This window comes from Stomoxys calcitrans, chromosome 5 (genome assembly GCF_963082655.1).
Source record: "Stomoxys calcitrans chromosome 5, idStoCalc2.1, whole genome shotgun sequence".
NCBI lineage: Eukaryota > Metazoa > Arthropoda > Insecta > Diptera > Muscidae > Stomoxys > Stomoxys calcitrans.
The window spans coordinates 138,401,110-138,419,852 of NC_081556.1; the positions used below are offsets into that span (position 1 = coordinate 138,401,110).

At 36.2% G+C, this 18,743-nt stretch overlaps 1 protein-coding gene across 3 annotated transcripts in view; it reads left to right on the forward strand.

Annotated features, from left to right (window-relative positions):
- LOC106088345 (apoptosis-stimulating of p53 protein 2) overlaps positions 1-18,743 on the forward strand; it is a 426,505-nt gene that overhangs the window by 21,796 nt on the left and 385,966 nt on the right. The window lies entirely within an intron of this gene.

The window sequence follows — 18,743 nt, forward strand, 5'->3', positions numbered from 1 at the left end:
GGGCTTTTTTCTCTGGTCATATGGTGGCTACAGACACTGCATAAATATCTTCTTAGACAGCTCGGATGAACCTTGAAGTCGAGTGCGAGGCACTGCTGCCATCGGCACAGTCTTGGATTGACGGAACCCTAGTATTGCCAACTGGAAGATCATGTTGCACGGATGGAGGGCTCAATTATTATTCGAATTGGCTGAATTTTAACACGTAGTGTAAATAACTATGCCAAATATGGTCGAAAGTTGATTTAACTTCTATTAGAACCAATCTCACGATTTGACTTCTTGAGCCTCTAGAGGGTGCGATTATTATTCGAAATTTTGCACTTCGCATGGTCCGTATCGAAATATATGAACCCATACAGGTCCTATATAAAAACCAATATTCCGATTGTACTCTCTTCTTCTTGAGCTCCTAGAGGGCGCTATTCATATGCGAATTGACGGAAATGTTGTACCTAGCATTTTGTTCAGTTCAAATCGATCCAAAATCTGATATAGCTCCCACATAAACCGATCTCGTGATTTGACTTTTTGAGAGCGGAGTTTTTATCCGATTTGGCTAAAATTTTGCACGTAGTGTTTTGAGTGTGACCTCCAACAACTGTGTCATATATGGTCTAAATCGGTCTTTAACCTGATATAGCTGCCATGTAAACCACCCACCGCCATCTCCTGTTTTTTACTTCTCATTTTCGTTTGGAATATAGGGGATGGGAAATTACCGATAGTATCGATACTATCGATATTTATTATTAAAACTATCGAAAATATCGAATGTTGCAATCATTTGGTGATGGGAAATTACCGATTGTATCGATACTATCGATATTTATTATTAAAACTATCGAAAATATCGAATGTGGCGATTATCGATAGTTTGACAGCTCTACTCTAGGGATCGCAATTTGCGAATATCGTTTTGACTTCCAGTATCTGTATGAAGTATGTCAGAAATAGGTCTATAACCTGAAATACCTCCCATATATACCGATTTCCCGATTTGATTTCTTGAACCTCTAGAGGGAGCGGTTTGATATTTTGTGCCACTAGAGGGCGCAATTATAATTCTATTTCGCTGAAATTTGGCAAGTGCTATTAAGTTTTAACTTCGAACAACCATGCTAAGTATCGTATAAATCGGTTCATAGAGTGATATAACTCCATATAAACCGATCTCGCGGTTTGACTTCTTGAGACCCTAGAGGTCGTAATTCATATCCGATATGGCTGAAATTTTGCATCTAGTATTTTGTTGTGACTTTTAACAAACATGTTTATTGTGGTCTAAATGGGTTCATATGCTGAGATACCTCCCACCCACTTTGATCACCCGATTTGAATTTTTGAGCCCCTAGAGCGTGCAACTTTTATCTGATTTGGCTGAAATTTTGCTTTGTTATGTCTACTTAGGGGCTAAATAGGTGTATGAAATGACAAAGCTTCTTGAGCCTCTAGAGGTCACACTTATCTTCCGACTTGGCTGAAATTTTACGTCTGGCGTATTGTTTTGACTTCCAGGGTTAGGTTGAAAAGTGGGTGCGAATATTAATCTACACCCTTTTCTTGAAATTTTCACTGATGATGCATTATGATCCCATGGTGAAAATAGGGAAACCTGAGATACCTCCCACCCACGATAATCTCCCTATTTGAGTTCTCGAGGCCCTTATAGCGCGCAACTGTTGTCAGATCGATGAAAATTTGCACTTCGTGCTTCGTTATGACTACTTATGGGCAAAATAGGTGTATGAACTGCTATAGTTCCCTCATAACCCCATATTTTGATACGACTTTTTGAGCCACTAGAGGTCGCATTTATTATCCCATTTGGTGTTTTGTTATGACTTTAAAAAACTCTACTAAAAATGGTCCAGATCGGTCATAGCTGTCATATAAAGCAATAACCCGATTTGACTTCTTGAGCCTCTAGAGGTCACACTTATCTTCCGATTTGGCTGAAATTTTGCGCCCGGCGTATTGTTTTGACTTCCAGTACTTATATAGGTTAGGTTGAAAAGAGGGTGCGGATATTAATCTACACCCTTTTCTTGAAATTTTCACTGATGGTGCATAATGATCCCATGGTGAAAATAAGGTACTACACTTGTTGATATCTGAAGGGGGAGCGGACCCTCCCCTTTACCCTAATTTTCAGAATCGCCAGATCTCGGAGATGGGTGGTGCGATTTAAGCGAAATTGTGTGTGCTCTCTTATAGTAATCTACAAGCAAAAATTTAGTATTTCAATTTCGGATGGGGTATCTAGGGGGAGCGCCCCACCCCAAAACCTTCCAAACATAAATATACACCAATCACAACAATATGGGACTCAAATGAAAGGTATTTAAGATTAGAACACGTATCTGATATCCAATTGTCGGACCAAGTATTTTTGGGGGACCACCCTAACCCCCAAAACACCCCCAAATCGGACATATTTACCGACCATGGCAATATGGGACTCAAATGAAAGGTATTAGCGAGTAAACTACGAATCTGATATTCAAATTTGGGACAAAGTTTCTGGGGGTCCACTCCTTTCCCAAAACACCCCCCAAAACAGGACTTATTCACTGACCATAGCAATATGGGGCTTAAATAAAAGGTATTTGAGTGTAGAAAACGAATATGATATCCAAATGTGAGGCCAGGTGTTTGGGGGGCCTCCCATCCCCGAAAGTATACCCCAAAGAAGACAAATTTGCGAACATAGCAATATGGGGCTCAAATGAAAGGTCTTTGGAAGTAAAGCACGAATCTGATATCAATGTTCGGGAAAAGTGTCTATGGGGCCACCCCACCTCCATAACATTACCCAAATAGGAAGTATTTGCTGACCATTATTGCAATATGGGGCTCAAATAAGAGGTATTTTAGAGTGGAACACAAATCTGATATATATTTCAAAGCCAAGCCACTGAGTGGCCGCTCATCCCCCAAAACACTCCCTAAACCGGTCATGTTTGCCGACTATGGAAAAATGGAGCTCAAATGAAATGTATTTGGGAGTAGACCCTGAACCTGACATCAACATTCGGTATCAACAATCTAGAGGTCGTGCCACCACCATAATAACCACCAAGTAGGACGTATTTGCTCATCAAGACAATTTGGGTCTTCAAGAAAGTGGAGCTCGATATTTTTAGTTTTTAGGGTCCATACCCTAAACCGGACATATTTGCCGGGTTTTTCAATAAGGGGCTTAAGTGAATGGGGTTTGAGATTAGAAAACGAGTTTGATATTCAATTTTGAGGCCAATGACAATATGGGGTTCAAATATATGGGAATAGAGCACGTCGCTGGAGTATTTTTAGGGCTTAGTGTTGGGGGACCGACCAACTCTCCAAAATACACCTAAATCGGGCATATTTACCGATCTTGTCAATGTGAGGCTTAAATGAAAGGAATTGGGGGGTAGAGCAAGAATTGATACCCACTTTCGGGACCAATTTTCTGGGGGTCTACCCCTTTCCCAAAATACCCCACAAACAGCAATTTTCTACTGACCATCGCAATATGGGACTAAAATAAAGGTATTTGGGAGTAGAAAACGAATTTGATATCCAAATGTAGGACCATGTATTTTAGGCATCACCCCTTCTCCAAAACACCCCCCGAAGGGTAAAAATTTTTCGACCATGCCAATATGTGGCTCAAATGAAAGGTATTTGAGATAGAAAATGAATTTGATAACCAATTTTGGGACCGTGTGTTTGGGGGACGTCTCATCCTGTAAACAAACCTGAAAACCAATTGCAATATGGGGTTTAAAAAAGGGTATTTAAGAGAAGAGCACGATGGTGATATTTTTTCAGGTGTCTAAATCAGACACCATGAGAATATCGGGCTGAAATAAAGTATGGGTTGCCCAAAAAGTAATTGCGGATTTTTCATATAGTCGGCGTTGACAAATTTTTTCACAGCTTGTGACTCTGTAATTGCATTCTTTCTTCTGTCAGTTATCAGCTGTTACTTTCAGCTAGCTTTAGAAAAAAAGTGTAAAAAAAGTATATTTGATTAAAGTTCATTCTACGTTTTATTAAAAATGCATTAACTTTCTTTTAAAAAATCCGCAATTACTTTTTGGGCAACCCAATATTTTAAGAATGGAGTACACCTTACATCCAAACTTAAATTCATAGACCAATAAAGATGGTCTTATATTGTTAAACTGGTTGTCAGTTTCGTAGCATGGTATTTTAATAAAAGCTCTGTGATTGTCGAAAATAAATATTCCAAAAAAAATTTGTTTCCATATAAGGTAAAAGAAGGCGCAGCGGAGCGGTCTCGGTCCAGCTTATTTTGATATATAAGAAGATAATCAAAATAAAACTAGATTAGAATTATTTTCCATGCTTTTTTTGGTTCATTAGGGGTGGAATAATCAATAACGGTTTAGTACTAAAACCAATAACGGATTGGTATTAAAACCAATACCAAACGGTACTTATCATATTATATTCCATCCATACCATCCGGTGTTGTTTTTATACCTTCCGGAGTTGCTTTAAAATCAATACCGTATAGTACTGAAATGAGTACGTTTGCTTTTTTTTTAGTTCATTAGGGGGCGGAATAATTAATAACGGTTTGGTACTGAAACCAATTACGGATTGGTATTAAAACCAATACCAGTTCGGTAATAAGGCTAGTACCAAACGGTACTAATCATATTATGTTCCATCCATACCATCCGGTGTTGTTTTTGTACCTTCCGGAGTTGCTTTAAAATCAATACCGTATGGTACTGAAATGAGCACATTTGGTATTAACTTTTCTCTGGGTGTACATTAATTTACCCCCCACCCTATGGTTTTTTCAAAAGGTCGGCTTTGACAGATTTTAGACCGTGCGTACTTGCCTTCTAATTTGGTTAAAATTTTGCACTTCTTATGACTTTGGACAGCCATGACATGTATGGTCCATATCGCTCCCTAACTTCATATAGCTCCAATCTCCGTATGATTTTCATAAAAAGTCTAAATTTTCTAAGAAAATTTTGTCTTTTTTCTTCTTTTTCCAAGAAAATTTCCCCAAAATTAGATTTTCACAGCAAATTTTGTTAAAATTTGATTTACTGGGAAATTTTTTTTTTGGCCCCGTCTCTATTTTCCCATGGTGTTTTGGCTGACTTACCTCTAGCTCTGCCTCCCTGTTAACGTTTCCATTGAGATGTCAAACAATGATTGGGTTTTCTCAACGCTTGACTTAAGTTGAGCTCTGCTGCTCTGAGTCAAGCTGACTTTTAAGAAGTACCCATTCCAAGTATTTGCCAATTCAAAAACCATTTGCTGCAATGGATGTGATTTTCTTGTTTGTGTGTAGTTTTTTGCTTCACAAGCTTGGCTTTTGAAATTTAGACATGGTCTTCTTCTTCTTGCATGATGATGACGACAAAATTTAAGCAAACATCAGCAACATAAGCCCATGCAAGACGAATGAAGCTGCAGTTTACCTCCAGCATGCCACCACCAACCAACGAACCAGTTTCATTTATGGCGTCTGTGCGCAATTTTTTTTTTTTTGTGTAGTTGTTTTACTTTTATTTCGTTCATTTAACGATTTTCATTTTATGCGATCGCTATATTTTGTGGCGGTTTTTTTTTCTCAAAGATTTTTCAAAAACTTGGCGGACAGCCGGTTGGTCCAGCATGCCATCGCACCGAAGCAGGGAAGGAAAGCCGCTTGCTCGCTCTCTCTCTCTGCCTGGTGGGCTTAGCTTTTCTTGGGCTGTGAATGAAGTTTAAAATCTCAACTTTGTTGTTGGCTGGCAGGCTAGGCTGGCTGCATAGGTTGTTTGTCTTTCATACCGGTTTGGAAATATCGAAACTCAGCTCAACATAAACTGCTGCGATTGGACAAAAAAGACGAAAAATCGTTTTTTAATGTTGTGGTATTTCTTGTCAACGTTTTCCACGGTGTCGTTTTAGTTTTTGTTTTTCTTCTTTCTGTGTTTTTTTTTTTTTTTGTTCAATTTCATTTAAAATCCATAGTGAACGAGTATTTTATGCTGCTTGTGGCGGTTTTTAACTTTTATGCTTTTGTAACGCGTTGCCCTGATGCAGCATTACCAGCAACTGCTGCACGGCTGACTCTTAGATGGGATAGAAATTGCGGATAGGGTTGCAATAGCAAATAAATATCGTAAACTGCAACTTCCCTATGGAGAGCCCCAACATTCAAGGTGTCGATGCGATAGCAATGAAACCTTGGAAAGCTTGAGGAGTTATCCTTGTTTAGTTTTTCAATTATCCACGGTATTATGGCCTCTGCCTAGCATTAAGGGCATCATTCTTGAATCAACTCTTAGTCAAATTGGTTTTCTTTAATACCCACAGCTCGCTGTTCTTATGAAAATGTTAAAAACATTTCATATGGATTCTTGTTACGACATCCCATACACACTCCTTAAGTTTTTTTCTTAAAAAATTTTTATTTTCCCAAAAAATTTAAAATTTTCAAAAATCCCGAGAGGCGGCAACTCTGCTTGTTGGACATTGGAGCTTGCTGCTTGCCGCCTGCCTTATTGTTTGTTATTATTGTCGTTGTTGAGTAGTGGTTAAGTTTCGTTTCTGCCACACGTTTCAAACTGGATACGACCACATTCTTTTGGGAGACTTGATTTGTGTGGTTGTTGTGTGTTGTTGTTTTTTTTCTCTTCTGTTTCTTGTTTTTGTGTTCTCCCCAAGCCTGCATGTTGTTGCTGTTATTGTTGTTGTTGACTTTTCTTGATGATCGTCGTTGTCGTTGGCAAACAAATGGTTTTCAGTACGCGAATATTTTCGCCAAGCCATGCTTAAGTTGTTGCTGTTTTTTTGTTTTTGCTTTTTTTAAGTGTTCCCCACATATGGTGTTGCCAGATGTTCACTAGGGGGGCAATTAATAATGTATGAGTCATACATTGCAAGATGACTAGACAATTTGGAAAAAAAAGAAATTAATGGATAAGGGAAGACTGAGCATTGAGAGAGATCGACTTGAATTGGGTCTATAAGGTTACTGATTCGAAAAATTTTATAACATGGAAACTCGGATACATGGCTTAGTCCTTCCATAGCTGACAGTCTCGGAAAAGGATATACTGAGTTCAGATCTGACAGGGGAAGTCGCGCAGGTGGTGTTGCCATTTATGTCAGAAGAAACCTGAAAGCTGGAATTCGTTTAAAGCCTCAATTCGGGGACCAGATAGAATACGTGTTTGTTGAACTATCTTCAAATCGTGAGAATCGTTGGTTGTATCTAAAGTCCGAATAATACGATTGACATATGGGTTGCCCAAAAAGTAATTGCGGATTTTTTAAAAGAAAGTAAATGCATTTTTAATAAATCTTAGAATGAACTTTAATCAAATATACTTTTTTTTAAAAGTTTTTTTCTAAAGCAAGCTTAAAGTAACAGCTGATAACTGACAGAAGAAAGAATGCAATTACAGAGTCACAAGCTGTGAAAAAATTTGTCAACGCCGACTATATGAAAAATCCGCAATTACTTTTTGGGCAACCCAATACATGGGCTTCAGTTTGTACCGGAGTCCGTAACACTGGGTTATACTGATGTTATAATCACTGGGGGCTTTAACCCAAACATACTTATAGATTCAACTCTGACTGATGCTATGTTGACATTTGAACTATTCGTCACCAATAATACAAACCCCACACATTTCACATCACTACACTCTTAGATTTGTTCTTTGTCAATAATTCTTTGAAGATATCATTGTACGATCAGATTTCTGTTCCATGTTTCTGTAAGCATTATCTGATTTTTCTCGCCTACGATTTTGATTTGCGGGAGGAAGAGGAGGAATTATGAACATTTCGTTGGTATGGTCTACCAGGTGAACTGGGATGACATATTTACACTTTTAACTGTCGATCAGCAGACGGCTTTCAAGACGGATAACATTTTATGTCTCTATAATGCAACAGTTCCAATACGGATTAAAAGGGCTTCGGCCAAAACAAAGCCATGGTTCAATTGAAGAATCAAGGCCCTTGTCGGGGATAGGGACTTGGCTTACACTAGATGGAAGCGTTTCAAGTCTCCAGAGCTGAAAAAAGAATTCCATGAAGCCAGGAGGAAAGTTAACAGTTTTATTAATGCGGCTAAAATGGAGTATCATTCTTCAAGATATGATTGCGCAGTGGGCTCGAAGAGTAAGTGGGAGGTGATACATGACCTCGGAGTGGATAAAAGTTTTAGATACAAACTTCTCTTGTGTAAGTTTCAAGTCTAACTGAATCTTTATTTCAAATTTTCCTTAACGCTAGCTTAATAAATAAATGTTTACAATTAGCTGATGAATTCTTCATAGTATATGTTTTCATTATGGCTCGCTATGGGTGGTCAAATGATATTTGCATTGATCTCTGTTTCTCTGTGGCTGGTTGGGGTAAATGGATTTTGTATATACAAAATCCATTTGCGACAATTTCGTTGATCATGGATTTTTGCTAATGCTGCAAAAATCCATAGTCATAATGAATTAAAATTCTGCGGACAGCGTGGGTGGCCCTGTAACTCCCCCAACGCTTGTTTCGGGCTCCGTCCTCGGAGTCGATGATAGATTTAACTTAAATCTTTTTACACTTTGATATGAAATAAGTATAATTATAATTGATATTAACAAATACAGACATGTATAATGGTAATTTGACACTTTTTGATGTTTTTCAATTTTGTTTCTATTTTGGACATTTTTTGTGTCCAATATTTCCATAGTAAGTTCTTCTTTGGTTGTATTTGTAAATGGTATAGCTTTAATAAACTCAGGGTTTAAATAATGGTGTTTAATAGTGTTTTCGACATTTGTAAAAGATTGATTTTTAAGGTATAAAGTACAATTTTTGTATTTAATCCATTTTGTTCCTTCTACAAAAATATTATGACCACAAGTAGTTTTCATTTTGGTTTTATGAAATTTCTGTATTACAATAGAGCCTGGCGTTATAATTTTTATTGTTTCTTCTGCTTTTTTCTTAATTCTAATGCAATTTTTTATTATGGATTTTGTAAAAATATCGATAATACATTCATCATTTAATTTTACAAGATTGCTTGCTTTTTCCGATTTCTCATTAAATTCGTAAACAATACCGTCTTTTAACAATATTTCTTTGTGCTTAAAACTAATTGTTTCATTCTTATCATCCAAAATTTCAAAAAGACGATATTTTTCATATTTTTCTTTTCCGTATTTAGGAATTAATAGAGTAAATATAATAATATTATGCTTATATAGTAATGACACTAAATCAATATTTTTAAATTCTTCGTCAGATTCTATCAGTTTTGTTTCTTGGTCTGTCAAAATATTTCTTGTGAGGATACCTAATCGGCTGGTCAAAATAACGTCCTCTATTGTGTCGATAAAATGAAGTAAAGAATTAATGTCATTGTGTATTTGAAAACATACTTTCAAATAGTAATAATGTTCCCTAATCTGAGTATTTAATACAAGACTTTTTATTTGGCTGGAAATATATCTTTCAATATTCAAAATATTTTTGTTTAGAATTTCTATCTGTTCCTGTAATTCCTTGTTTATTTTAATTTGTTTGTTATTTTCATTAATAAGTTCGGTATTTTCTGTATCTAAATTATGTAATGCATTATAGATTGCTTTTTCATCCTCACTGTCCATGGTTCCTGCAATAACTTTTAATGTTTTCCCTAATAAGTCAATTAATCCTCTTTTATTTCTTATTTTTGGTGTTAAAGCTTTAAGTTTTGTATCCAGTTCCCTAAAATTCCTAAGCAACGTCCTATGTATATAGTCATTTTTTGTGTCACTTGGTAGCGTTTCATTTAACATCTTAATATTAACTTCTATTTGGTTTCTAGCAACTTCTAGTTCTGTTATATTAATTATGTGTAATACTTTCATATTATACTCAATAAGCCGCACTTCATCCACTTTGATTGGTAAATAACCATTGTTGTTGTCCAAATCGATTATTTCGATATTCTCCGCAGGAATTCCATATATCAAAATTATTAGTACCAACAAAGTTGTCATTGTGATCTAATAGAATATAAGATCAAGGAAGACCAATTTAGACAATTATAATAATTATTTGTTATTTAGATATATATATATATATATATGTATAAAATTAATGCAGTAATCTTTAAAATTCGATTTTATGCTCCTGTATTGTTGCTACTAATTATTTCGTTTAACAGCATTACCCCTTCTAGTGGTTTGTTGCACTGGGAATCTTACGTTCTGTGCGTTTTGGAATTTCTTTTTCTTTTTAACATGTGTTTTATAATAAATTTGTTTTGAATTTTGGTCTTTTAAATGAGAGTCGTCAATTTTCCTTCCTTCTATTTTCCTGAATTTCTGATAATTTTTGCCTCCTCTAGTCTCTTTGATATAATTGATGCCGTCTTCTAGAATTTTTTCTCCTATCCTTGATTCATTCAGTTTATTAATTACTTGTTCCTTTTTCTTTAGCATCCTATCATATATATCCGGGTATTGAGATTCATTAATCTTCCCTTGAATAAAATCAATTGGTTTTATATTTGTTGTACTATGTATAGTATGGTTGTAGAAACCATTTATTTGAATCATCTGTTCTTCTATAGAAATGTCAATTTTGCTTTGCTTGAGAATTCTTAAATGTTCATTGATAGTATTATGTAGCCTTTCAATATCGCTATTGCTATTATGATTTAAACTTGATGTAAAGTTAATTTCAATATTCTTTTCTTTTAAGAACTCCATCATTCCATGTGATTTCATTCCGAGTTCGTTATCTGTTACAATTTTTTCAATATTTCCATAAGAGCTTAAATATCTTAAGATGCATTTCCTAAATTCGGGGTCTGATCTATTGGTAACACGAGTTATAAGTGCTACTTTACTAAATTTGTCTATCATGGTAACAAATATACTTTTATTTATGGAATAAAATACATCCATATGGATAATTTCATGTGGTCTTCTAGGGGTTTCAGATATTTTATAAGGAACTAGATCTGGATTCCTTTCGTATTTTGACAGCATACAAACTTCACAATTGTTTATAAATTCCGATACTTTCTTATACAAATATGGGTAATAATATTTATCTTTAATTTCTTTGTAGTTTTCATTGCATCCTCTATGGTTATTTTTCAAATGTTCATTAGAGATTATCTCTTCTAAATACTCCTCGTCGAGGATATCAATTAATTTCTTGAGACATCTGACAATTTTTAGATTACTATAATCTTTAAATAAGATTGATTTTAATTTATTAAATATGTCATCATCTACAAATAGTGCGTTTGTTTTTTCGTGATCAAAATGATTTTCTATAATTGTTTTCAGGAAATCATCGTCAAATTCCTTTGCCTTTATTACTTTTCTTTTGTGGTTATGTATGACTGAGTTTCTAATTGATACAGCGCCTGATATTATTTTTTGAAATATAACTTGATTGTCATAAATATTTATTGGTTTTTGCAATTCCTTAATTGAATTTAGATTTTCATTATTGTTAAAATTTTGATTTGATGATATGGTATTATTAATTTCAATTCTACTAAGACAGTCTGCCACCTTATTTAGGTGTCCTTCTTTATAGTTTATTTCATAATCATACTCTCCTATTTGAAGTCTCCACCGCATTAATTTCGAATTTGGCTCTTTTAAGTTATTTAACCATATTAGTGGTTTGTGGTCAGTAAAAAGTTTAATTTTCCTGCCATAGACATATGGCCTAAATTGTTTTAAACACCATACAATTCCAAGACATTCTTTCTCAATGGTGGAATAGTTTATTTCGTGTTCATTCAAAGTTCGAGATACGTATGCAATCGGTTTATCGTTCTGCGATAGAACTCCTCCAATAGCAACATTGCTCGCATCCGTAGTAATTTCAAAAGGTAAACTGAAGTCGGGATAAACTAATATTGGAGCATGAACCAACTTTTCCTTCAAAATGTTAAATGCATCGATGTAATTTATATCTTTTATATCTAAAATCGAGTCCTTTTTCAAGTATTTAGTCATGGGTTTAGTAATGTGTGCATAATTTTTTATGAATCTTCTATAATAGCCCGTCATTCCCAAGAATCTTTTTATTTCCTTTTCAGTTCTAGGAATTTGTAATTTTCTTATAACTTCAATTTTAGCTTGGTTCGGGGACACGCCTTCTTCATTTACTGTATGACCCAAAAATTCGACTTCTTTCCTGAAAAATTCACATTTATCTAATTGAATTTTGAGCCTTGCATTTCTTAATTTGTTAAGCACTGATTTCAAATTTTTTACATGTTCTTCTAGTCCATTGGAAAATACAATAATATCATCCATATAAACCATACACTCCCTTTTCGAAACATTTTCCCTTAAAATATTATCTACCAATCGTTGAAAAGTGCTCGGTGCATTTTTCAACCCGAATGGCATTCTATTAAATTCATAATGGCCGTTATCTACTGAAAATGCAGTTTTTTGTCTGTCCTTTTCATGGACTTCGATTTGGTGAAAACCGCTTTTGAGGTCAAGAATAGAAAAATAATTCGATTTTCCTAACTTGTCTAATATATCTGTTATATTTGGAATCGGATAATTATCCTCAATGGTTTTATCATTTAATTTTCGATAGTCAATGACTAATCTAAATTTCTTCATGCCCGATGCATCTGATTTCTTTGGTACAACCCAAACAGGACTGTTGTATGGACTACTGCTCGGTGCAATAATTCCATTACTTAACATTTCCAAAATCTGTTTTTGGATTTCATCTTTGTATATATAAGGGTACCGATAAATTTTACTTCTTATTGGTATTTCATCAGTGGTATCTATAGTATGCTTAATTTCGTGGGTAAAAGTCAATTTTCCATTATCAGAAAGTAAAACCTTAAAATCCCTAATTAGTTTCTCCAATTCTAATCTCTCCTTAGAATTAAGGTGTTCGGTTCTAATTTTCTTTAGAACTGAATCAACATCTATAATTTCGCTATTGATTTTTCCACTAATATCATTAATATTATGAATTTCCGAAATTTCTTCATACGTCAAAATCACTCCTGTATCTAAAACAATAGGTTTATTTGATTTATTATTAATCTTTACACACACTTCTCCATTTTCACATTTATAAAGACCTTCATTGAGAATTATTCCATTACCCTGCATAATATTATTAATTAATACGTCTCCATTTTCTAAAGGAAGACATATTTTACAATCTTGCTCTCCCGGTGGAATAGTTATCTTTACTTTCGTCGTTATTTTCTCAGAAAGTAATGGCAGTTTTGAACCATTTAGAAGTAAATACATCCCTTCGTAATTTATAATCGCTTTATTTTTCAATAAAATGTCGTTGCCTATTAATCCTTCAAAATTATTATTAAAATTGTAAACATAAAATTCAAACATTTGATTTGGCAAATTAAATTCCCTGAAAGCCTTCACCACGGCTTTATGTGTAACTATATGTGAATTTTTTAAAGCTAACATTTCCTTTGGTCCTTTTAATTGTACTATTTTACTTTGATGAAAAACATTTGGATTCACTAAGGAGTTTGTGGCTCCTGTATCAATCAAAAATTTGCACTTGTTAATTACTATGTAGGTGAGTTCATTGGAGCTGTCTGACAAAAATTTCCAATATCCATTGGTGTTGGTCTATCACTATCATTTATTGGCTGATTAGTTGAATCACTGCTAACGGTGTTATTTTGAAACGGGTTGTTTCGATTATTACTATCATTCTGTCTCGGAATATAATTTTGATATTGATCCTGATATCTGGTATAATTTTGATTCTGATGTTGATTTTGTCTGTGTCTTTGATTTTGATATTTATAGTTTTGATTTTTATTAAAGTTCGTATTTTGATTCACGCTTTTATTTCTATTGTCATGAGTAGAATTTGTTTCGTTTTTATTTGGAATTGGATTAGGATTATAGAAAGCATAATTCGTATCGTAAAGTATTTTCATCGCATTCTCGATATTATTTGGATTTCTACAAATTATAATGGAACGCATTGGTTCAATTAATTTGTTTTTAAATACGTCCAATGCTACCCTTTTATTAGCTGCAATGAGAGCATTGTAGCCCGCTTCGTTTTGATGTAATGATCGAGTTTTCATGTTAAGTCTTCTGAGATAAGTTATTATCTCGTCATAAAAATTCTTTGCATTAGTTTTAAATTTAACTGATCTTAATTTATCATATAACTGTTCATCTGTTAATCTATCGCCAAAGTTGTTAATAAGGGTTTCTTTTAGCTCTGTCCATCTTGTAAGGTGATTGTTTATTTCGGAAATGTCCTTAGCCGGTCCACTTAGTTTTGACTTAATTATGTCTAAAAATATTCCCTTCGACAAGTCATCATAGGTTTCTAAAATTTGCGTAATTCTGTCAACTAAGTCAATAAAGGTGTAGAGTTCGCTAAAACTACCGTTATAAACCGGTAATTTTGATAAATACTTTATAGGGTCAACCGTGACTGTGTTAAGTGCCATTTTACTATTATTTAAATTTTTTTGTCTAAATTAAAACTTTTTTCTTTGCTGATTTTTTTTTATCAGAAACAATTTTTTTTTAGCGTAAAATTTTCACAATTTTTTTTTTTCACAATTTCTTAATATTCACTATTATTTTCTTATTAGTTACCATAAATTAGAGCTATCAGAAACAATTTTTTTTTTTAGCGTAAATTTTTCACAATTTTTTTTTTCACAATTTCTTAATATTCAATATTATTTTCTTATTAGTTACCATAAATTAGAGCTGGTATGTTTCTCCCTCTTTCTTCCTTTATCCGTCGTATGGTTTTTCCTGCTGCCCGGACAAAACCTTTTCCTGGATTCCGAAAGTAAATCCTTTTCGAGGATTTATGTTTTCATCCTTTTTCTTCCTTTATCCGTCGTATGGTTTTTCCTGTTGCCCGGACAAAACCTTTTCCTGGATTCCGAAAGTAAATCCTTTTCGAGGATTTATGTTTTCATCCTTTTCCTGGATGGTGTTGAGTCGTGGATACCTTGTAGGATCCTACCGACTGCGCCAGTTTTAGATACAAACTTCTCTTGTGTAAGTTTCAAGTCTAACTGAATCTTTATTTCAAATTTTCCTTAACGCTAGCTTAATAAATAAATGTTTACAATTAGCTGATGAATTCTTCATAGTATATGTTTTCATTATGGCTCGCTATGGGTGGTCAAATGATATTTGCATTGATCTCTGTTTCTCTGTGGCTGGTTGGGGTAAATGGATTTTGTATATACAAAATCCATTTGCGACAATTTCGTTGATCATGGATTTTTGCTAATGCTGCAAAAATCCATAGTCATAATGAATTAAAATTCTGCGGACAGCGTGGGTGGCCCTGTAACTGATAAACCCAAGTCAAACACTCGATACTATGGGGATCTAGATGAACTCAACAGGACCTTCGTAAGCATACCCGATATACAAACGGACACGCAAGTTTACAGTGATGATGATGGGCCGGCTTTCATGTTTGATGCCCGTAGTCCTTTTGAGTTTAGATGTGTTAGCCATGGGGAAGTTTATGAGAGTTTTGTCCGTGTTAAAACAAATGCAATTGGCTTTGACGGAGTTGATCCGAGATTTGTACGAATGTTACTTCCATATCTCCCACCGTGCTTTATGTACCTGTTTAACTTAATTTTGAGTTCCAGTATGTATCCTTTTATTTGGAAGCATGCAAAGATTATTCCCATTTCCAAATCCAACGTTGATTATCGGCCGATATCAATTTTATGCTATCTCTCTAAGGTTTTCGAGAAAATTCTTCACAGACAGATGTCGGTATATCTTCACCAAGAGTCTAGTCAGAAAGACAGTCCGGCTTGCGTTCTGATCATAGTTGCATTACTGCATTGGTTGAAGTGGCTGAATCGATCAGAAATGACATTGATGAGAACAAAATTGGCTTCTGGTTCTTTTGGATCACTCCAAAGCTTTCGACATGGTTGATCACCTGAATTTATGCATGAAACTATGGAAGTTTTTAACTTCACATCAAGTCTGTATGCGCAGGGAATATATTATCTAACCCCTTGTTCGTACCTAAGGGGGTTCCCCAGGGCTCGATTATAGGTCCACTTCTCTTTTCATTATATGCGAACGACTTGCCTCGTCAACTAGCACATGGTCAGATTATGATGTATGCTGATGACGTGCAGATTTTTCAAAGCCAGCCAGTAATGAGACTTGTTTATTTCAAGGCTGGCTACTACTAAATCTTCAGTGCTTAGCGAAGGAAAAAGAAAAAACATAAAGACTACTCTTTGCAAGAATACAGACTCTGTATTCCAATCCCCGATAAGTTTAAATCCCGGAATTCTTAGTCCACAAACCATCCTCCTCCACACACCCATGGTTCCTGGATAAGAACCACGTCAAATCCCCCTGCCATCAGAAGGACCTTTAGTGCCGCCGAAGCGGCCTTACAATGGTGGAAATTTATCTGTAGAAACCGGACCATAGTCAGGATTCAGAACTTCAACCACTATTGTGTTAGCCTCGTCTTCTGATTCCACCAGGAGTTCATCCTCTCAAGATTCATTAGAATTTGTCATGATGAGCTTCCATACGCAGCCAGGGGCAGGTGAGAAATCTGTGGAAGCACTCTTCCTCAGCACACTGGACACTTGCGGTGTGGACGATTTCTCCTTAGATGCTTCACTTACTGCTGCTGCCGAAGTACTTTCTGAGGTCCGTGCTTCCCGGCTGGTGCACACTTTGAGCCCAGTCCAACTTTGTGACCCACCCGCCACAGGGCTTATCGGGTGCCGTTTCGATGCCATACCCTCCTCTCTCTTGATCGTGGCAGGGTGATTTTTAGTCTCCTGTAATCCGTCCGATTTTAAAGATGTGCTCGATAGTTCCTCAGGCAAGTGTATAGCAACAACTGCCGGGTCGTCTCCTGATTCTCCGACCCCACCGCTTCTATAGACCTTCAGTTTCAACTTGTGGAATCCGTAGGATACCATCCCTTCAGACTTGTTGAGGTCTGCGGGACAGCCGGAGTTAAGTACGAATACTTCATGTCTCCGGTCACCATCAGCCACATCCTATCTACCAATCTTCCAGTCGGAGGTTAAAAGATTGGGATTACATTACCTTAGTTTTCCAAGTATCGATTCAGGTTCTGAGGGAATCCTTAGTATCCAAGCATGCGCCATTGGTCGAGAAGGAATATCTTCTTTCTTGACGAAATCTAGTGCTGCACCTGGCGAGATATCACCAATCTTTTTTAGCGCACAACGATACATTTCAATTGAGCATTGATCCCCGAAGGCAATTAGTCTATATCGGCCTCGATACCAGCCTGCATCGGCACAAACTGGAGGAGACCCGGCCTGCATCGGCACACACAATGAATGAGACCCAGCCTGTCCTTCTCCGTTGTCGACAACTGCCATCACCAAACTGCCCCAAGCGACATTAGCATGGCATGGAATGCGCCCCAGGTGATCGCAGCCTTTTGGCTGACTGCGGTGCCGATTCCGAATCCAGACGTGTTATCTTTGGGGTAGCCTGTGCAACGAATTTCCAAGCCCAATTTAGGGAGTCTCTCTCCCTATTAGTGAGTCTTATTCGCACCAAAGCTCTCCATAAACCTGAGAGCGATGCGACTTCTATTATTCCAACCTCTTAAAGAGCGTGTTGGCTTGCCGGAGAAGGCCGATGGCCTAGACAAATTATAGGAATGCGAAGAAAGAATAGGTTCGGCCTTGTCTTTGAGACTCGAACCAGGTGTCTTCGTCAAAAGCCCCTGCTGACCAGTCGTCTGTCGGCTAATGGAGCCTGGAGCAGCTGCTCCACCAGTCTAGGTTCCAGTAGCAGACAACATGCTACGGCCTGAAACCACCACCGCAGCTGTTGGGTCTTTGGAGTCCATTCTAGCTCCCTTGCTCTAGATCTGCTGCTCCACTGGAAACAGACGCAGATCATCAACCGCCTAATGGGCAACTCTATCGCAGCTATCCTTGATGACCTATTACGAGTTACAAGAAAATTCTTGCGGAGTGAAATAACAATACGTCCGCTCTATTCAACGGTTCAAACAAGAATCTTCTTGAGACGTTACATTCCTTGATTTCTCAAAAGAATCCATCTTCAAACAAAGATTTTCTAACACGACATTTCTCATACCCTACGTTATCCCGGCTGTATTTACAACTAACTCACAGAATAAAGGGTTATTTTTTTTGAGGTTAGGATTTTCATGCATTAGTATTTGACAGATCACGTGGGATTTCAGACATGGTGTCAAAGAGAAAGATGCTCAGTATGCTTTGACATTTCATCATGAATAGACTTACTAACGAGCAACGCTTGCAAATCATTGAATTTTATTACCAAAATCAGTGTTCGGTTCGAAATGTGTTCATTCACCGTAACGTTGCGTCCAACAGCATCTTTGAAAAAATACGGTCCAATGATTCCACCAGCGTACAAACCACACCAAACAGTGCATTTTTCGGGATGCATGGGCAGTTCTTGAACGGCTTCTGGTTGCTCTTCACTCCAAATGCGGCAATTTTGCTTATTTACGTAGCCATTCAACCAGAAATGAGCCTCATCGCTGAACAAAATTTGTCAAAATTTGAACACATTTCGAACCGAACACTGATTTTGGTAATAAAATTCAATGATTTGCAAGCGTTGTTTAGAAGCTTTCCTACTATCACGCTATGATACATTCTGGTATTGCTAATCGCTATACTTTATGCCTTATTTCGTTCCCCAAAGTTT